The sequence below is a fragment of the Pelobates fuscus genome, chromosome 12 (assembly GCF_036172605.1).
Source record: "Pelobates fuscus isolate aPelFus1 chromosome 12, aPelFus1.pri, whole genome shotgun sequence".
In the NCBI taxonomy this organism is placed as follows: Eukaryota; Metazoa; Chordata; class Amphibia; order Anura; family Pelobatidae; genus Pelobates; species Pelobates fuscus.
This window is the reverse complement of record NC_086328.1, coordinates 22,659,739-22,682,442: the sequence shown is the minus strand read 5'-3', so window position 1 is coordinate 22,682,442 and position 22,704 is coordinate 22,659,739. Positions and strand designations below refer to the sequence as shown.

The following is a 22,704-nucleotide window of genomic DNA, read 5'->3' as shown; positions in this document are numbered from 1 at the left end:
AGGTGCAGGCGGACAGGAAGATAAGCCTCGCCGCCGCATTCCTTATGGACTGTAACGGCGCAAGTTGGGAGCACGTAAGACCACTGAGAAGCGGATTACAGTAGTCAAGGCGAGAAAGGACAGTAGAATGGACCAGCACCTTAGTTGCATCTGGCGTTAAGTGGGGCAGATGCGCGCAATGTTTTTGAGATGGAAATGACAGGATTTGGTAATAGATTGAACGTGAGGCTTGAAGGAGAGGTCGGAGTCAAAGAACACCTAGGCAGCGAGCCTGCATGGTGGAGCGGATGGTAGCATCGTTGACTTGGAGGAAGACAGACACAGGAGTAACAACACTTGAGGGAGGAAAGACCAGAATTTCAGTTTTGGTCAAGTTTAGTTTGAGGAAGTGGGCAGCCATCCAGTCAGAAACAGCAGAGAGGCAGTCAGAGACACTAGTCAAGAGGGACAGGGAGAGATCAGGAGAGGACAGGTAGATTTGCGTGTAATCTGCATAGAAATTATATTGGAAGCCAAAGGAGCAAATGAGTTTACCAAGGGAGGCAGTATAGATGGAGAACAGTAGGGGACAAATAACTGAACCTTGGGGGACACCAACAGAGAGGAACTGGGGAGAAGAAGCAGATCGAGAGAAAGAAACACTGAAAGAGCGCTGGGAGAGGTAGCAGGAGCACCAGGAGAGAGCAATATCTTGTAGACCGATATTGTGGAGGATGAGAAGAAGCTGTTGATGATCAACAGTGTCAAAAGCCGCAGACAGGTCAAGGAGAATTAGGATAGAGTAGTGACCACGAGATTTTGCAGCGAGTATATCATTGGATACTTTGGTCAGTGCCGTTTCCACAGAGTGCTTAGCGCAGAAACCAGACTGAAGAGGGTCTAGCAGAGAGTTGGACTCGAGGAAGTCTGTCAATCTCGCATACACAATTCTTTCAAGGATCTTGGATGCAAAAGGCAGTAGCGAGATAGGACGGTAGTTGGATGGGGAGTTAGGGTCAAGGTTGGGCTTCTTTAGAATTGGGGTTACAGTTGCATGTTTGAAGGGCGATGGAAATATACCAGAGGAGAGAGAGAGAGATTGAGAATTTTAGAGAGAGGTAGAGAAAGAAGACAGTACGGATGAGATGCGAGGGAATTGGATCTAGGGAGCAGGTGGTGGGGCGGGAGGACTGGAGCAGAGCAGAAACCTCTTCTAATGTAGCGGGTGCGAACTTAGGGGAAGTATTGTAAGGGGAAGAAGAAAGATGAGAGATCGCTTCCCTGATTGTAGAGATCTTGTCAGTGAAGTGAGTTGCAAAGTCTGAGGCGGTCAAGTTAGTAGGTGGAGGAGGAACAGCAGGGCAAAGAAGAGAGTTAAATGTGTGAAATAGTCGTTTGGATTCGCGGGAGAGTGTGGTTATGAGGGTGTTGAAGTAATTAACTTTTGCAGATGAAAGAGCCAAGCTGTAGGAGTTCAGCATAAATTTATAGTGGAGAAAGTCAGATGCACAGTGAGACTTTCTCCAACAGCGTTCAGCAGTTCTGGAGCATTTTTGGAGGTATCGAATGAGCTTGGTGTGCCAGGGTTGTTGTTGGAGGGGCCTGCGGCGTTTAAATGTACAAGGTGCCATGATGTCTAGGGTGGAATTGTAGAAGGAGGTTGCAGAACTAGGACAGGTGAGGTTTGAGATAGGTAAAAGAAGAGTTTGGAGATTAGTGGAGAAATGCTCTAGGTCAAGACATTGGAGGTTTCTGTGAGAGTGATGTTCAGACGGTGGTGTCAATTGGGTCTTAGGTATGCCAATGTCAAAAGTCAGCAGATGGTGGTCAGATAGAGGAAAAGGAATATTGGAGAGATTAGAGGCCGTACAGAGGTTGGTGAAGGCAAGATCAAGAGTGTTTCCTGCTGTATGGGTTGCTAAATTGGACCATTGCATAAGGCCAAAGGAGGAGGTTACAGAGAGAAGACCAGAGGCATCAGTGCAATTGGGGTTATTGATTGGGATATTGAAATCCCCAAGTATCACATGCATGCGCTCTAAGCCAAAGAGGAAGGAAAGGGGTGGAAAAAGTTGTGTGTGCTGGGTGGGAAAGCGAGGAAATGGGTGGACAGGAGGGCAGTTTGGAGGGGTGGGGGCACTCACAATATTCAAAGTAGGGAGGGACTGCTCAGTGGTTGAGAGTGAATGGACGGAAAGCACGCGGACAATGGATGTTCATTTTGCACAGAATTTGTACATTTAAATTTTGCAAAGTTTAAAGTATGGGAAATAGATTTGGGCTGCCTGAATCACATGTGCCTGGGTTATGTCTAGCCCCGGCCCAAACATGCAAATATCTTAGTTTGTGCAGTGCGTGAAGCATTAATGTTGCACATACAGACTCCTGCCACCATGACCACTTCTAAATGCAGAGGTGGTCGTGATGGCTTGAGTAGCCCTACATTATGCTGCCATAGGTATGACACTTAACGTGTGTTCACATTTATCAACTATACTATAAAAAAAAGGACTTTTCTTCTTTTAAGGTTCCTATGTAATACAGTTATGTGGATAAAAACATTTAAATAGAAATTTAAAAAAAACATGCAACAAAACACAAAATGTTTGGAATATTCTGTAATCTACTTTAAACACTAAGCACCACTTTAAACAGCTCTATTTTTCAAAGAGAAGCACAATTGCCCAGCCTGACAAGTAACAATGCACGGTCACTGTTCAAAGTTAAAACGGTACAGGCCAAACAGGAAAGACAAGCCAGTTAAGACTTTTGTTCTCACAAAAGTTTGTTTTCATAAAGCAGGCGGTGTTTGACATGGTTACCGATAAACGTTGACAGTTCTGCTTCTGTTGACTGGCTGAGGAAGAACACATAGCAGCTCATCTACAAGCATGTGAAGGACAAGGTCAGTCGTAGGAAAGTTACAAGTCTTACTTAATCACTGTTCGACACCCTCAAACCGATTTTGAACTTCACTTCAAAAACACATTATGGTAATGGAGGTAAATGCACTAGTTCCTAACAAAAAAGGTCACGCATCACTGAAACTGTCCTCAAAGATGGCCAAAAAAGTGACTAAACAACAATCCAAAATATAGAAAATTAAAGCCAGTAGAAGTTACCTTTAACAATACAACAACTTGCATATCCACCTCCACCACCCTGACATCACAGAACACAGGAAGACAAAAAAAAAACGTAAGTATTTGAATTTTAAAATGTTTTCTTCCAAAACAAGTAGAATTTTAAATGCCAACAATCACATATGAACAGACTGAGCAAGAAGAGGACCAGGGAACATTTAAAGAAGCTTGCTAGACACTGGAAATATAAAATAAAAATGCTTTAGATGAGCCCAATTTTAGGACTACCAATGTCCCAACATTAAAACCATAACAATGTTAAGAAAAAATTTACTCTTTTAGCAACAATTTAGCGTTTAGTTACAAATTTGACTGGGGTGGGGGGAAGGGAGAGAAAACTACTTTGAAATGAAATAGTAATGTGCACAGGTTCTATGCAGTGACTCATTTTTGATTTGATGCATTTTAAACACAACCTCCATTAAAAAAACCTGAACATTTTAATGGCCTGTAAAAGGGAAAATTCCTAATGCAGGCAAAGCATGTGGTTGAGGCCCACTTTCCTTCGAAGAGCTGTAACTGCCCACCAGTGGAACGCTATAGGAAGCAGCCTGAAAAACGATGAGGCTTATAAAGGGGAGCCAGAGCTACCCACTAGATCTTTGTATTTCAAAACATATTAGAAGCTAACAGTAATCTAAGAGTATCAGACATGTCCCTGCACCTTGCAGATGATAAACTTTAGAAAAAACGGTAATTGGATTAAAATAAATTAATGAGAAAGTGGCTACAAAAATAGTACTAGGATATTTACAGGATAATTTGTTGGCATGCAAGCCCGTGTAGACAAAACTGTACAACTGTAAAACTGAAAAAAAACAAGGGAAATGTGTCTCTCTCCTCCAGCCACACCCCTCCCCCCATTGCACCAACATATTTCATTCTGAACAATCTAACCCGTTGCATAGCAACCATGGACTGCGCACCCGAGACCTGCAGGAGACGTTTCAACCAATATGACATACAGAGAACAGGCCAAACTGAGAAGGATTTCTTGTGCTCAGTGTCACAGGAATTAAGAATACGGACATTAGAAGTAGCTTCTACATTAGCGCACAACGCTGAAACAAAATATAGCACTTAAACACTATCAGTAAACTACGGATACATAAAACCTCATTTAAAAAAAAAAAAATATTAATTGCACACCGGGAAATTGCAATTAAAATAAAAAGGCTGAAATTAAGTTCTAGCAAAAAAAAAAAAAAAGTCTAAATAGTTCCCCTGCTACAAACTAAGCATTGGGAGCTTTAACTGACATTTTGCTTCATTTTAATGCTTTCTGGGCATATCAAGGAGGTATTGGGCAACTTAAACAGTAATCACCCAAGTTTTAGGCCTTTACAGTTCAGATTTCTTCTAGAAATGAGAGTTCCTACACGTACCTCTACAGCACCAAAAAAAAAAAAAAAAAAAAAAAAAATGCTGGGTGACTTCACTGCCCTATGACTCATTGGCAGGGTTTATTTACATGCAGTCCCTAAAATGTAAATAAAAAACCAACATTTAATTAGATACAAAGTTGTACAGAAAAATAATCACGTGACAATTTATTCACAAGAATTTTTTTTTATAAAATAAGCAAGAAAATTAAACAGTAAAAGTGTTGTGGCTCTTTCAGAACTAGAATTCTTAATGTAAATAGAAAACGCTTGGTTCGGATGATAAGCAGAGAAATAATGAGCAACACAAGCATTTCAAGCACAGCATCAATGTCAAGCATTTTCACTAAGGAACGGTTCCTAGCTTGTCTTGCTCCCTGATACTTTGCAAATATTTGCAATTTCACTTGTGAAACACTGTGCCAAATGTTTTCCTTGTGATATTCTAAATTAGTTGCCCCCTGTAAATTGAGGGAAGAATCCATGCAACTTAACTCCTACTTCTGAGCCTACAAGAAACCAGGTAAATTTTAATCCCACCGACAGCACAAGGCAGCCGGTGGCATTGCCTACAGCCCAATGGCAGTGAATGGTGAAATGGCATTAGATATAATTTACTGATGACGGTGCCGACAGCATTTAAAAGCATTGTAAGATGAAGTAATGTTTTTCCTGAAGGCCAACGTAAATACAAACTATGCCCCAATTCCTTCTGTGACAGCTCATCTAAGAATGACAACTTGGTATTTGTATTGCAAGACTCAAAAATAAAGCAGCTTAGGAACAAAGACCAGGCTACAGCTAACATGTTACTTGGACGGAAAATAAAGTCACATCAAGAACTCGCTTGAAGGTAAAAAGCAGACACTGTAGGGGAGTGGCACATGATGTAACAAGCTAAAACACAAAAGGAATCCATTAGAAACTCAAGTTGCGGTATGTCCCTGAAAGCACTTCCCAAACAAGTCATACCACTTGGAAGGACTGAACATATAGAGTGCGTTCACATTCCTAAGCAGCTATTGAACCACAGAGCAGTCCAGACCAAGTAAAATGCACAAAACTCCAGACAGATGCATAGTAAGATAGATAGACAGATAGAGACATATATATACACACACACACACACACACACACACACAATTCGTTGGGAATTTTGCACTCCAGCTCTCCTTTCAATATCAGCCCGGTGCTCAGCTGCACATAAACATAACATCCAGATAGAAGGCAAGCACTCGAGGACTTGAATGTCAAAAGTAAAGACTTTTAATCCAACTTGACAAATAGTCTACGTTTCAGTCCACAATTGTGAACTTTCCTCAGTAACCATCTGTGGACTCTGCATACTTTGCAAAGATCCCCTCCCCCAATAGTGAGACTCGTTTTTTGTGTAGGTAAAATGTATTTCCACTACTTTTTTGAAAGAACGGTCAGCATTTGTCTCCACTCTTAACGTGGCCGTATTCTGAAATCATACGTTCTGTGAAAACTTGCAAAATGTTTCACTTTTTAGATCACTAATTTAGGCCAAGAAAGTTAACCTTGCAAGAATGCCATCTTAGTACCCAAATGGGGTGGGGGGAGAATGATTGTTTATAAGTAGCTAACAAAGTGGACTAACCCACTTTTGCAGAAACTAGTGATGTGACAGTTATTTTAAATAAACAGAAGACAGAATAATATGGTATGAGAAGGGAGAGAAAAAAACCTACAAAGCAAAGTTCAGAAAAACGCTGATAAAAGCCTGAGCACAGGGCCACACACATAGTAAGCATGCACTACTTCCTAACAATTTAAAGGAACACAAAAGTTTTGTATTTCAAAAGAGTCCCTCACACCCCCAAGAGTCCCTCACACCCCCATCCATGAAAGTTAAAAAACACTCTTCCTCTGACATCAGCCGATAGGTGGAACCTATTGCGTATGAGCGGTAAGTGCTGTGCGCATGAGGCCTTCACCAAAGGAAAACACTGACTCAATTCCTTCAGATTGGGGATTTAGAAGATTCTGGACATCCTCACGCAAAGCGAGGGAACGTCCAGCGACCTTTCACAGAGTAAAACTGCGTAAATGCAGTTAGTCTCTAGTGCCTATATTAGATAGCCATTTGGGAGAACCTCATGCTATGCATGATGACATCCAGCGTCCGCTAAAACCCCTTGGAAAAGCATTGATTGAATGTCCTATTGTGATCATGGTGATCACAGCACCTAACGACATCAGTGTTGGATTCAGGTAATTGATTTGAGTTGGGATTTGAGTGGGGTGCAAGTGAGAGGGGCACTATAGGCCTGGAAAACAATTTTGTATTCTTAACCTATAGTTTCCCTTTAAAGGTGGCGAATCCTGAAGTAAACTTGCTTTTTTGTATTTTTAAAAAAAAAAAAAAAGCCCTCTGATTAACTTGTACTTTTGCTTGAGCTAAAAAATTATAAGTTTAACTGGAAACCCATACATAAATGGGATATGAAATATTTGTTTCCACCATAATACAAAGAAAATAAATGAAATGACATAAGTCAGAACAATCAGTTGATTTATAGTTATCTTGAACCGAGTCAATGCAATCTGATGATGGTATCCGTCTTTACCATATTCTGCCACCCAGTAAAAACTCAATATAAATATTATGCAGTCTCTTTTTAATTCTTAAAAGGTTCATTTATGTTTATTATCAATGAAGTGTCACACCCTGCCTTTGTTCATTATTTGGCACTCAAGCTGTTAGGACTAGAAAGACAAGCTCCCCACAAAGGTCTAAGACTGTAAACAACAGTAAGCCCAACTTCTCAATAAAATATTTGGAGAGGGTAATAAAGTAGAATCTCAAAGAGCTTGCCTGTCACTTGAACAGACACTAATAAAACATTTTTTAATACAAATAAATTACAAGCAGACAATAGAAAGAACAGCTCTTCAATGAATTCTAAAATGAGAATTTAGAAACTCACATGTACCGACCATATTATTCACCTTAATCAAAGTCGTAGCAAAACATGTATGGACATCTATGGAACTAGACTAGAGCTAAACCCTTAAAAGAATAAAGAGGAACTACATTCATGAGTTTTTTCATCCAGCCATTACATTCTATGAACGAAGATTATATCTGGTATCATAAGAGATCCGCTTCAGAGTATTCCCATCACAAGAAATATGGCAGGGGTTTGCCAGGACAATACAGTATAATTCAAGTAATCGCATATGTACCACACGACACGGCTGTCATGTGTGAACCATTCATCCATTTCAGGCATGTAAAGTTTAGTAATAAAAATACTCAGATGGAAACACTGCAGAAAAGACAGATGCTGAGGTGTCTTGTGATGAAACATGTCCTTGAACACAGGAGGGTTGCCATTTGAGATGCAAAACATTGCACTCATCAGATTTCAGGAGAATCAACACACCAAAGCAGAAACACTAATGAAAATAGAAAATAAATCCATTCAATATTTACCGACTCCATGGTGGAAAGTTGCGTTGTGCTATTCTCACATAAAAATCCAGTTTCTCTCCCCAAACACTGCAGCTAAGGAGGTTCTGAAAAATAGAAAATCGGAAGAGTTAAACCTAGAATTCGAATGAAGACTGATTACCTAAAATGTACAAAAAGTTTAAAACAGTATTTCAATATAGTTTATCCATTAAGCAGGCCTCGAAAACGGCACAAAAACCACTCAATTTAAATGAACTGGTCTGAGTGCAGTAGGGCTCTTTAGTTTTAACCCTGCAATGTGGACCATATCCGTTTAGAAGATACAGCAATTTTATAATTGCAGGGTTAACAGCCACTAGAGGTGTTTCCCTTGTGAGAACAGAGTCAGATTGTTCTCAAAGGCTGTTGATAGAGAGCATTTGATTGGCTCACTAGTCTCCCAACATTTATCAATAAGAAAGCACTATATTGGTTGAGATCAACCAGTCTTCATGATCTTGACTAGGGAGGATGCAGCAAGACAATAAGTCTCAATCTAAAATTAACAATGAGGTATGAACTCTCACCATAGCCATGCAAATTTAAGATAACTAGCAAATCTTGTATTAGAATGTTATAAATAGAGCTATAAAAACCACCTAAATTTTCACAATCTGTAACCTCTGTTAATATATCTGTTCAGTGAAACTGACAACACGCCACCCACATCAAAAAGCAGATCGCGAAATGCTGATCTACAAATCCCATGTAAAAGCTGCAGAAATTGAGGTGCATACACACAATGGCTTCTCCAAAGTCTAGGTGCTGTATTATTATTTATATAGTGCCATCAGGTTCTGTAACGCTGTACAATGGGTGTACCACCACAATTTGCACTAAAGGCGTTAGTGATGCTGCAGTGGCCATCTGCATTCACACACCCACTGTAGAAGTAATCATGGAGGAGGGAACAATAAGCTTCAGGCATAATTCAAATATGTAGCAAAACAAAGGTAGTTTTATTCCTGTTAAGTTTAAGCATATCTTGAGGTATACATGTTAGGTTTTCCTATTTCTGTTCTCATGTTATTGACCATAGACAGAGAGAGTGATTTGAAAAATCCAACCTGCAACCCCAAGATAAGCACTGAGCTGGCACGGTATTTAGAAAGCCAGGTCCATTTTAAAGGACCACTCTAGGTACCCAGACAGCTTCAACTTAATGAAGTGGTCTGGGTGCCAGGTCCAGCTAGGGTTAACCCATTTTTTTATAAACATAGCAGTTTCAGAGAAACTGCTATGTTTATAAATGGGTTAAGCCTTCCCCCAAAGCCTCTAGCGGCTGTCTCATTGACAGCCGCTAGAGGCGCTTGCGTGATTCTCACTGTGAAAATCACAGTGAGAGCACGCAGGCGTCCATAGGAAAGCATTGATAATCCTTTCCTATGCGACCAGCTGAATGCGCGCGCAGCTCTGGCCGCGCGTGCGCATTCAGCCGACGGGGCGGAACGGAGGAGGATCGGAGGCAGAGAGCTCCCCGCCCAGCGCTGGAAAAAGGTAAGTTTTACCCCTTTTCCCCTTTACAGAGCCCGGCGGGAGGGGGACCCTGAGGGTGGGAGCACTCTCAGGGCACTATAGTGCCAGGAAAACGAGTATGTTTTCCTGGCACTATAGTGGTCCTTTAAGAATGTCAAAGTAAAGCTTTCCCAGGGCAAGATACAAATATATACAAATGAGAAGTGCTACAGGTCAGTATGACAAATACTCCCACATAATACTTGGTATGCACAGGGATGTGGAATTAATTTAAAAGGGCAATCTAGAAACCCTAAGATAGGGCCTGTCCCTACTAAAAAGAAAGATTTAACATAATAAAGTCAGTAGACCTGCCCTGCAGAGCTTTTATGAATGGCTGCTAATAGACGCTATAAAGGATATCAATGTTTGAATAAAGGTGTGTAAATTTAAGAAGCCTGGTTCACTGAATGACATCTGTTTTTCTTCCATAGGTTTTGTAAACTATTAGTGATTAACAGCTGCTGATGGGCACAATTCACACTCATAAATATACAAAATAATAGGTGAGAGAAAAGGAGGCAGGGTAATGACATGCACTGTATCCAGCAGCTAAGGATATTAAAATACATGTTATTCTTAGCCAAATTATTTCAACCTCAAAATAACCTGTATGATTAATATACAACTGTAATGCCACAGCTTGACAATCATTAGTGAACACTATCTTACTATACTATTGGACTTTGTTGCATTCAGCCAATAAGGATCCACTCGTCGCTTTTAATGGAGGTCATTTGTAAGGGGGTGTACATTTAGGAATATAAATGTACACAGCCAGAAGTTCAAAACATTGAAAAGAAAAGAGCCAGCAGAAAACAGCTTCAATTTAATCATCCACACCCAAATTTTTATTTTTTCTACATTATTAAGAGCATACTCCATGCCCTCAGTGTACCTTTAATGTGCAAGCCTTCAGATCTCTCTGCCTCCTGCCAACAATTTCAGCAGCAATATAGGCAATAGGTAAAAACAAGACTTAACTTGACACAATAAAAAACAGATAACAGTAGGCTTTAAGAGTTCTATCTACAGGCTTACAAAAGTGTTTTATTTAAGTAAAATAGACTCATGAACACAGGAAGTACACTTTAAACCACACAAAAGGACAATATAGCCCCTTATCTGGCCAAATGTGGCGGCTGGGGGCTACCAGACAATTTGTTAATTCCTAAGGAAGTTTCCCTGGTCTTTTATGGCCATACTACTTCCCGAAGTGCCATTAGAAGGTGGAGTTAAGTTGATTGTTCACTCAAGTATCTGGACTGATTTTTTTTTTAGCAGTCTTTCAATTTTAAAGGAACACTATAGTGTCAGGAATACAATGAAACATGTATTCCGGACACTAAAAGTGCAGGAATGCAGAAATCCCGTCCCACTCAATGGCTGATATCAAACTTTATGATCTCCGTTAATCCAATGCTTTCCCATTAGAAATCATTCTGAGGCTATTTTGCATGCACGGAAAAATGCAGCATTGCGCCAATCAGCATCTCCTCATAGAGATGCATTCAATCAAGCATCTCTATGGGGGAACATTTATCACCATACACAGCATGGAGACACTGAACGCCAGTTCTGCACACTGTGCATCACTGACTCGGGAAGCACCTCTAGTGGCAATCTAGGTGACTGACGCTAGAGAAATAACTACCGTATATACTCGAGTATAAGCCGAGTTTTTCAGCACTTTTTTGTGCTGAAAAAACCCAACTCGGCTTATACTCGAGTCAATTGTCTGTATTATGGCAATTTATATTGCCATAATACAGACAATGGGGCTGTGTAGGAGGGGGGCTGGCAGAGCTGTTACTTACCTCTCCTGCAGCTACTGTCAGCTCCCTCCTCCTCCGCGCTGGTCCGTTCAGCACCTCTGTCAGCTCCCAGTGTAAGTCTCGCGAGACTGGGAGCTGCACGGACCGGCGCGGAGGCAGCTGACAGGAGCTGCAGGAGAGGTAAGTAACAGTAGTGTGTATGTATCTGTAAGAGAGATGTAGTGTGCTAATAGGGGTGTTTGTTTGTGTATGTGTATAGAGGCTGAAGTGTGTATGCGTTTGTATAATTACTTTTGGCACAGGCCCTGGGATACAATAGATATTGATGTGTATGCATGAAAGCCAAGAACATGTTTTCAATGCTGAATCCAGCTTCTTAAAATGTTCTCTCTATCACAGACACAGATAAAATTGGTAACCCTCACCTCGATCCTCTAGACTTAATATTTTGGAAATAAGCAAATAAGTACAAATATACTTTTACACAGCCCATCCACTGGACCACCAGGGAGTGAGAGCCCCCCTCCCTGCCATGTATCAAGCAGGGAGGGGGGACGAAAAAAACATTTAAATAAAAAAAAATGTAAATAAATTTTTTTTTTTTTAAATAATTAAAAAATAATAATAAAATTGCCCACCCCCCACCAAGGCTCTGCAACACACACACACACACACACACACAGCACTCATACACACACTGCATTATATACACACACTGTAAATACATATTCAATTAATATAATTTTTTTAGGATCTAATTTTATTTAGAAATTTACCAGTAGCTGCTGCATTTCCCACCCTAGTCTTATAATCGAGTCAATAAGTTTTCCCAGTTTTTTTGGGTAAAATTAGGGGCCTCGGCTTATACTCTAGTATATACGGTAACCAGCAATGTAGCACTGCGCTTTCTCTGAAAAGGAAAGGTTTACAGTGCAGACACTGAAAGGACATGTTGTAGACACTAGAACCACTATATTAAGTTGTACAGGGTCTGTGACTACAGTGTCCCTTTAACTAAATGGCTGGCTTGTTCAAAACTTTCCTTAGCTAAAGATATCATGAAAATCTTATGTCTACACACTGACACACAAAAGTAACTCACCAAAAGCACTCTCCTAGATTGATGTACAATTTTGTATCCATCCAACTAACATTTAGGAACATATAGTATGCAAGTAAAAGGCCAGGACTGATACATAAACAGAAGGATGGAACGGATAACCCATCTCTATCCATGTAGCTCCTGTAAATCAACATAATTAGAGTAATTTTGTATATTGATTCAAATATCCATGGGAAATTGGAGGGAACATAAACTACTGTTCCTAAAACAGCCTAGGATTTAGATGAATTGCGTAAAAGGTGCACAGATAGCAATACTGGCTGCAGTAGCCAATAGATAGTGAGTAACAAACCCCCATTTAGTTGCTATAGCAGCAGAAAGAAAATACAAATTACATACAGCATGATACAACAGAGAATGTTGAGAGAATCGGACCTTAATTTGCAGAGTAACTCCAGGTTTCCTACTGTGCAGAAAACAGGAAACTGTAAAGTGAACCCTGTTCCCAAGACAACTTTTTTTTTTCCAAATAATTTCTCTTTTTTCCCCCTCTAATTTGGTGACGCACCACAATTCAGGAGTCCATCCACATTTCACATTTTTACTACTTCATGAAAGGAGATGCAACCCATTCATAGACAAATCAGCAGGACACAGCACATATAACCTATTCAGAAAAGCAGAAAACAAACCTCAGGAATGTTGACCTGCAACTGTCCAAAAACAAAAACGTTTTAACCAGGGATAAACCAGTTTATACCACACACATCTGGAGAACAGAGTAGTAGCTATGATCCATCAGAGAGGCCTTGCAAGAGCCTGCACGTTTCCTATTAGAGAGGATCCTTGCCTTCTCTCTCATTCTGGGGTCTGGTAGATGAAAGCACTACAGGATGTTTTGAGGGTTGTGGAGGATGGGGTATAAAACCTAGTTAATATATGTTGCCTTCCTGCAAAGAAGGAAGCGGAACAATTACTTCAAAGAAAGACACTAAAAGGAACACCAAGTCTCTTAACACAAAGTCTTACACAAGTCATCAGGTAGGCACAGGAGGCTACCATGGCAATTACTGGTTGGGTCAACACTGAAATCCAATATTAATTGTAATAAGACCCCCTTTATTGTCCATTTTACACCTATACATGTGACATGCTATATATGTGATGTCACTTGATCCTGAGGAAGGTCCCTGCATGGACCGAAACGTTGATCTCTTTCATTTTATGGAATAAGGAAGTTTTTCATTACAAAGACCGTGAGTGCAGCCCTGGCGTTCATTTTCCTTTGGTGTTTATCTACATCCCCATTGGGACTTGCACCCAGCAAGTACAGCAAATGCTTTGATGCATATGAAGTTTGAGCGTGAGTGCATGGATTTGAAATAATATACACATATATATACACACACACACACACATATATATATATATATATATATATACATATACACACACACACACACACACACACACACACTACACTGGGAACAATCTATCTTTTACAGAACATTGCAGGGAGACAGAACACATTGTTAATGAAAAAAAATAAAAAAAATAAAACTGTGATCCAACAGGATGAAATGCATCAAACAGCAAATGTGAAACCAGTTATTCAATTCAACCACTGAACAGAACATTCCGATATATTAAAGGTAGATTCCAGTCTGCTGAACAAACTTGTGTGTACATTTCTAAAAGTCGAAAATTGTTTGTTTTTTGTTTTTTTTTACAAGCTGGAAGTCTGTTAAAGAATTGCAGTTTCTTTACGTCTGTTTTTACAAAGCATATCCACACAGGTTGAGAAGGAGATCCACACCCTGCAGTATTGTTCATTCTGGGGAAGTGATATGAAAGTGTTGGCATTCGTTAATGCTTTTATGTATATTTAAATAAAAAAAAATAATAAATTCTGCATTCAGAGTGAAAATAAAATAAAAAGCAGTCAGTTTAGCAAGCACACAACTTTTCTTCCGAAAGTTCAAAGATGCAGGGACATAAGGCCAAGAACCTCTTATTTTTAATGTGCCTGTCATTTATCCAATGTAAACTTTAGTGGCAAACAAAACGGCCAGCAAATGTACAGTTGAAATACATAGCTGAACATAACATATTCCTCAAAGATGGACAGTAAATCTTATAACGCCTGACTTTTTCTACTTGGAGAAAGTGTTTGCAAGAGTACCCACCTGCATCCATTCCCCTTGTTCCTGACTTTAATGGGCAAGACAGCTGAGCTCGAGCACCACCGATGGTACACCAATAAAATAATTCAATGCATTTCCTTGCAGTTTGCCTGACACTGCATACAGATAAAATTCAGTAAAAACACAAAGCAGGTCTCCTTTGTCATGAGGCTTTTTAAATAAAAGGGTTAAACCCTAGTCTGTTTCTATAGCTTTAGAGTTAGACTAAAATCATGTCTGATATACTGTTCAAATCCTGTACTATGAATTTCCTATATTACTTCCAAAGGTCACATGACAAACTGATGGGTTACAATGTTTTCAGAGCCAGTAGAAGCTGATGTACTAGATGCAATAAGTACCAGGTTTTAAATTATGCACCAAAGAGGGAAAAAAACTAAATTAAAATCCTTGACACACTAATTTTGGACAGAATGAGTAAAACACTTATACAGATAGAACAGCAAAGACTTTACTTCATTTAAAAATATATATATATTCTTTGCTTGAGTGAGATAACTAGGGCAGGAGGAGGGGAGGGAGGTATGGTGTGTACCTGCATCCCCTGTTCAAGAAGCACAGCAACTAAATGGATCTCAGAAGCAAAGATAAGCACTCATTCAGAAAGAAGCAGAAGGCAGGGCTGTTCAAACTAGCATAACATACATTGCCACTTAGATTCCACGCACAAACATTACCAGTAGATCTTTAGAAAGAGCATTCAAGAAGACATTTAAACAAAAACATTAGCCATTGTCAATGTAAATTAATTTAGTTGAACGATCTGTTGGCAAATTTTTGTTATGTTCTACATATGAACCATTTGTCTAATTTAAGGTCTACGTTAATCAGTTAACTATAATAAGCACATAGCAGTTTCTCTTTTTATTTGTTTTGTAAGGATTGGAGTAAAAATTAACTAGTGTCAGCAGAGAAGGATTCAAGACAGTGCTACGGCCTATTTAATATACTCAACTGTCCCCTTGTGAATATTAGCATTCACTGCATAACTTTTCTGCTGGCAAGTAAGTCGGCCAACAAGATAAACAGCACCTGTTTGGCTATCTGGATAAGCCAAGGCAATTCACAACCCTATATATCAAGAAAGTAAATCCGAAAATCTAGTATTTCCAAGTCCTGTATGTGCAAAGAAGGAAGTGCAGCTGAACACCCCCACCCTAACAGGAAGACTTCTGAATAGTCCTAAATAGAACAAGCTTAAACCAAACAACGACTTCCTTGTTTAAAAAGCAAGGCTATTCTTCATTCCTGGGCAAATGTAAGATGTGTGTGATTTATTTAATAATGAGTTACCGTATATACTCGAGTATAAGCCGACCCGAATATAAGCCGAGGCCCCTAATTTTATCCCAAAAAACTGGGAAAACTTATTGACTCGAGTATAAGACTAGGGTGGGAAATGCAGCAGCTACTGGTAAATTTCTAAATAAAATTAGATCCTAAAAAAAATATATTAATTGAATATTTATTTACAGTGTGTGTATAATGAATGCAGTGTGTGCGTATGAGTGCAGCGTGTGTGTATGAGTGCAGTGTGTGTATGAGTGCAGTGTGTGTGTGCATGAATGCAGTGTGTGTGCATGAATGCAGTGTGTGTGTATGAATGCAGTGTGTGAATGCAGTGTGTGCAGGGCCGGTGCAAGGATATTTGCCGCCGTAGGCAAAACATTTTTTGCCGCCCCCTCCCCCCCCATATGTCCTGACTTCCCCTCCTCCTCCCTCAGTGGTCCTTACCTCCCCACCCCCGTGTTCCTTCACTCCCCCCCCCCAGTGGTCCTGACTCACCCCTCCCCTAGTGGTCCTTACCCTCCCCTCCCCTAGTGGTCCTTACTTCCCCCTCCCCTCCCATAGTGGTCCTTATCCCACCCCCTCCCTCTCATAGTGGTCCTTATCCCCCTTCTCCCTCCCATAGTGTTCCTTATCCCCCCCCCATCCCTCCCATAGTGGTCCATATACCCCCCCCTCCCTCCCATAGTGGTCCTTATACCCCCCCTCCCTCCCATAGTGGTCCTTATACCCCCCCTCCCTCCCATAGTGGTCCTTATCCCACCCCCTCCCATAGTGGTCCTTATCCCCCCTCCCTCCCATAGTGGTCCTTATACCCCCCTCCCTCCCATAGTGGTCCTTATCCCCCCCCTCCCTCCCATAGTGGTCCTTATCCCCCCCCTCCCTCCCATAGTGGTCCTTATACCCCCCTCCCTCCCATAGTGGTCCTTATCCCCCCTCCCTCCCATAGTGGTCCTTATACCCCCCCTCCCTCCCATAGCGGTCCTTATACCCCCCTCCCTCCCATAGTGGTCCTTAACCCACCCCCTCCCTCCCATAGTGGTCCTTATACCCCCCCCTCCCATAGTGGTCCTTATACCCCCCCCTCCCATAGTGGTCCTTATACCCTCCCCCCCCCTCCCATAGTGGTCCTTATACCCTCCCCCCCCCTCCCATAGTGGTCCTTATACCCCCCCCCCTCCCATAGTGGTCCTTATACCCCTTTTTTTGTTATTATTAATTTTTTTATTATTATTATTATTTTTATATTATTATTTCTTATTTTATTAATATATTTTTTTTTCGTCCCCCCTCCCTGCTTGATATATGGCAGGGAGGGGGGCTCTCCTTCCCTGGTGGTCCAGTGGCAGTTCAGTGGGGGGGAGAGGGGGGCTGGCAGAGCTGTAACTTACCTGTTCTGCAGCTCCTGTCAGCTCTCTCCTCCTCTGCGCCGTCCGTTCTGCTCTTCTGTCAGCTCCCAGTGTAAATCTCGCGAGAGCCGCGGCTCTCGCGAGATTTACACTGGGAGCTGACCGAGGTGCTGACCGGACGGCGCAGAGGAGGAGAAAGCTGACAGGAGCTGCAGGAAAGGTAAGTTACAGCTCTGCCAGCCCCCCTCTCCCCCCAGTCTGTATTATGGCAATGCAAATTGCCATAATACAGACTATGACTCGAGTATAAGCCGAGTTGGGGTTTTTCAGCCCAAAAAATGGGCTGAAAAACTCGGCTTATACTCGAGTATATACGGTATTAACCAAGGTGGCAAAACAAAGTGAATTCAAGGTCAAAATACTGGAAAAATTCTATGTCACCTATGCTTTCAGTTTTGTACTCTGCCCTTCAATTTTAATTCTCATGTTTGTAAATAATCCTGTAAATGTAAAAAGAAAAAAAAAAAAAGAAAAAACGTCAATCTCAATATCCGAATTCAAAACCTGACACCCAGATATCTTGCAGATATAAAAATAAATAAAAAACATCCACATGCCTAATATTCACTATATACTATAAGGTTTCTGGCTCAAAAGAATTTAGCTTAAAGCTTCAATTTTAATTGATATTCCTCTAGAAAATCCAGAATCTACACATTACACAGCTAATCCAACCAATGGAATAAAATTAGATCAAATTATGGAGCCAGGCTCCTAGACTTCAGGAGTGGAATGGGTGCATGAAGTTGAACAAACCAGGCTTGACTTAACCTGGAAAGAAGCAAAAGCCGTCACATGAAAATTGAGTTTCTAAGATGGATTGGTTTCCTAGTTTTCTTAAATTTGTTATAGCTTGCCTATGTTATGTTACTTCAATGTACAGCTCAGTGGATTAGACTGGATTTTGTATTCAACAGTCAAAGGGAGTGTTCAGACTATTTGCCTCTGGACATCTGCATATTATATCTTGGTGAGCATCCAGTTTGCTGGCTACCAGAGGTGGTGGACTGAACCCTTGTGCAGGCTGGGAGATGTGTGTGCACCAGAGAGAAAGCTCAAACACCCAGGCTCCCACTCTCTGGACTAATAGGGATTATACGAGTCCACAAACAGCCCACCCAGGTCTCAGGTTCTTACAGACACTGGTTGAAAATGCAATCCCAGAGTCAAACTGGCTGCCCTATCCAATCTTTCCCCTTCTCTACTTAAGCAAAGTTTATTCAGGTTCCTTTTTACTCCAGTACCTAGAAAGTGAATGGCCATTTTTTTTCAATTTTTGTTTTTATTTTTTAAACCCATTGGGGAGCGGAGGGGTGTCACCAAAACCCCAAGGATTGGCTTATGTGCTTGGGCTGATCAAGTGAACTGTGGTAAAGCTGGTCATGGTCTGCTGTTTTTGAACACAACCAAGTGGACTTTATTCAGTTTTCCAATTCAACATTTCCCATTATATTATGCAACCTCTTACAGCATTGATGCTCACCAATCTAGTCTGTGTTCCTTCTCATAAAGAGCCATTACCATCATTCAAATTAACCATTTTTGTTTCTCTTTTTAAAGAGTGAGTGGTTTTCTCCTATTTTTTTTTATCATCATCATCATCTGCATTAACCATAGGAAAGAAGAAAAATATAGTCTTGAGGCACTGCCAAATGAGCCTGCAGACTCCAAAGTGTACTTGGCTGTATAACTGAACTTAAGGGTGAGCTCCCAGCAGCTCTAAACAGACTTTCCAATGAGGTTTGTCAGGATTCCAGGTGGAGACATTCCATGTGGACAGGTGCTGCCTTCAATTCCAGTACTACATGGTGAACATTCAAGGTGACAAGTCTTCTGCTGTTACCAGACAATTCTCACCTAGAGAGACCACTCCATCCAACCTGGCCCTCAGTGAATAGAGAATCTGTATAGATTTAAAGCTACCCAAGGAACACGCCTCTACACATATTACTAATGTTCCTACCAACATAACCAGCTTATAAAGCTAGTTACCAAAAGACTCAACGCTATGTCATCTGGTTCCCTATCTTTACAGTTGGTAGAGCAACAGATTAGCAATGGAGCAAAACCATTACTAATCCACCACTACCAACAAATAGCCAAGATGGTATTAATTAGGGAGCAACCAAATTCTATTAGCCACACTGAAAACAAGTGTTAGACAGACAAACATTACGCAAGGTTAACTTTCTTCCTTGAAAGTCATTTGTATTTTACCCACCCTTACTCGCAACAGTAAGAGGTTGTTGTTGGTATATCTTATGCCACGTATATCTAAAGACCTCCTACTGTAGCATAACTGACAAATGGTATTCCAACACAGTCTTACTCAGTATTTCACAAAGATTACACAGGGATGTGGAATTTGTATCACCCAACACATGGGCCATGTGCCAGCCGGGCAGGCAGTTTGGTTGTTTTAGCCCTGCCACAGTCCAGCATTGGGATGGAAGTGAGAGGATAGTGTTTGGGGCAGGGAGGGTGTCCCTAAAATTCCAGACCTATGTAAATGATCCCAGCGCTCTGTAGTAAGTCAGAGCGCATTGCAGACTCCCAGCATGCACTCTGACTCCGTGAGTGACAGAACCGCAAAGAGCAATTAGAGATCGATTTGGCATGATTATTCATGAGAGCAGGAGATCCAGCACACAAGCGTGCACAATCGGATTTCAATGGGAAAAACAGCCTGCATGACTATAGCGGAGTTGGCGCCTTTTTCTAGAGAAGCTATTTTAGCCTTAGTTTTGTGGTGTTTTTTTCATTCCAAATTAATCTGTAATGTTCAGTTTTGGGAAACCCCCTGGCAATGTCTAGGTCCAATTTTGTGTCAGGATATTGATTGAATTTCCATTTCAATTAGTTCAGGTGGTCATGGTGCCTGGAGTCGGTTTGTGCAGAATTTTGTTGTGAAACACTGCCAATACAGAGTTTAGCACCTTTGCTGCTGGAGGTGTAACTTCCGCCAGGAACTAGAGTTTCAGCCTAGTTCATATCAATTCTCTATTTAATTTTTATTTGCAGAGTGCCATTCATTGGTTGAAAGCAGTCAGCTGACACTCTCAGCCAATGCTACTGACGAGAGCACAACCAGGTAATCCGTTACTAAATTATTTGCCCCATTACTGCACCAGGATACTCCTGGCATCATAACATTTACAGCTGGCTGTAGTAGATATGATGCTTGGCATAACTCTTTAAATGTCGGTTTTAATAATTAGACACACACAGAAGTTAGCATGAAGGATACCTTTAAATTTGAGGCAGTAATAGATTTTCTAAAAAGGTAAAATTACTTAAAGGGAAACTCCAGTGCCAGGAAAACAATCAGTTTTCCAGGCACTGGAGGGTCCCTCTCCCTCCCACCCCCCAATACCCGGTTACTACACGTCGCTGCCTGCTCCTCCCCCGCCGCTCCTCCTCCTTCCTCCGTCAGCCGGTGGGCGAGACTGATCCCGTCCACCGGCAGAGGAGTCCCAAAGCGCATGCGCGGCAATGCCGCGCATGCACATTGGCGCACCCCATAGGAAAGCATTGAAAATTAATTTCAATGCTTCCCTATGGGGAATAGAGCGACGCTGGAGGTCCTCACACAGCGTGAGGACGTCCAGCGACGCTCTAGCACAGATAATCTGTGCTAGGGGAGGACTTAACCCTGCAAGGTAATTATTGCAGTTTATAAAAAACTGCAATAATTACACTTGCAGGGTTAAGGGTAGTGGGAGTTGGCACCCAGACCACTCCAATGAGCAGAAGTGGTCTGGGTGCCTGGAGTGTCCCTTTAATATTAAAGGGACAATCAAAAGCAATCTTAGATTGCCTGGAATGTAAATCATTCATTAATATTAAAGGGACACTCAACACCAACCTTTATTTCCACAGTCGACAATTATAAATGACCTACAAAACAGACCTGAATTTACTCTGCAAATTGAGCAAACAAACTCCTACACGTCCAGTTAGAAAATTAATAACTTTTAATGTGCCATAATCTTAACACCAATGTGCTTCTGGAGTTTAATGCCTCTTGCAGAGCAGTATAGGAGGGATTCTATTTCAGGGATCACTGGCACACTGCATCCAATGTGTATGTAACATTATACAATCCCATAAGAGTTGAAGCATTCAAATATTCTCACATCTATACATTCTATCAAACCTAATATCCAGGATACGGCATATTCAATATGAGGAAACTCTGACAGAGGAGGAAAATGCTTCTATTGCTTATTTGAATAATGGTTGTAGAACGAACTCCTAGTTTTGTTATTTTAGACAGTGATCATTGGGGTTTTAAGCAGATGTACAAAGTCAGAGGCTAGTTACACCAGTTACTGGAAACACCACAGCTATAGGAGCTGCAAACAAAGTTGAAAGGCAGTGTTTCTCAGGAAATCTTAAACAAAAGTGGACATATTCAATCATTCTGTGTCAAACTCAAAAGGATCCGCAATTTGAAAATTGCCATATTGACAGCTTTTCTTTTAATATATTATGCTTCCCGTGTTTTTTGTTTTAGCCAACATACTTTCTTAGGGTACCATACAACAATTGAGAATAAGAAAAAAAAAATTGAGAAATGAAAAAAAAATTATAAAATTGACAGTTTGAAGTGAAAAATATATATATATATTTTTAAATCAGCAAGAATGTAGATCCAAGACAAAAGGTTTTTTTTTATTTTTAACAAGACTCGCACAGATGCCATTTATGTGCTCGGATGTACATATCACGAGAATTGTAGAATGTAGCATTTCATGTTTTTATTGATTTAGTAATTTGTAGGTTTTTTTCCCTTGCAGTAAAAAGTGATCCATTTTACATGACAAAACTGAATGCCTGACTTTTGGGATAGCATTTTCCCCACTGGATTAGGATTAGTAAAGGACACCAAGGATATTTAAAAAGGACACCAAGCACCCAGACCATGCAAACTCATTGAAGTTGTCTGGGTGAAGTGCCCCTGAACCCTTAACCATGCAATGTTTACATTGCACGGCTAAAATAACCTCTAGTGGCTGTCCTACTCAGTGAAGCTACAGACCCCTAACAGTTTGAATGTGGATATCCAGAGTCTTTAAAATTCCCATAGGAAAGTATTGGTTCCTGGGGGGAAAGTACAATTTGCTGGCGGCACTTGCGCATTAGGTTACTCCATTGCAGGGACATTGTGGGATGAAGAGACGTCGCTTTCAATAGGTAAGTGAAAAAAAAAAAAGCAGGTGCAGAGGGACACTACAGTAATAAGAATACCGATATGTATTCCCAATACTAAAGCGTTCCTTTAAGAAGTTTCGTGGGGCCTCCACTTTGTTTAGGTTGGATGAATAGATTGCCCTCCAGGTGGCTGTACTGGGGTCGAGACCTGACTGGGATTTGCCTTCTCATATATACATGTTTAGCTGTGCACAATATCAAACGATTTGTGGGAGTGCTAGAAACATCAAGAATTCATACAGGACTCTTAAAATG

General features: G+C 40.9%; 1 protein-coding gene across 1 annotated transcript in view; it reads right to left on the bottom strand.

Annotated features, from left to right (window-relative positions):
• The window catches only part of ANKRD11 (ankyrin repeat domain containing 11), a 160,725-nt gene that overhangs the window by 121,230 nt on the left and 16,791 nt on the right, over positions 1 to 22,704 (bottom strand). The window contains exon 2 of the mRNA XM_063437640.1: positions 7,965 to 8,047. The gene's annotated coding sequence lies outside the window, so the exon portion shown is untranslated. The remainder of the gene's footprint in view (positions 1 to 7,964; positions 8,048 to 22,704) is intronic.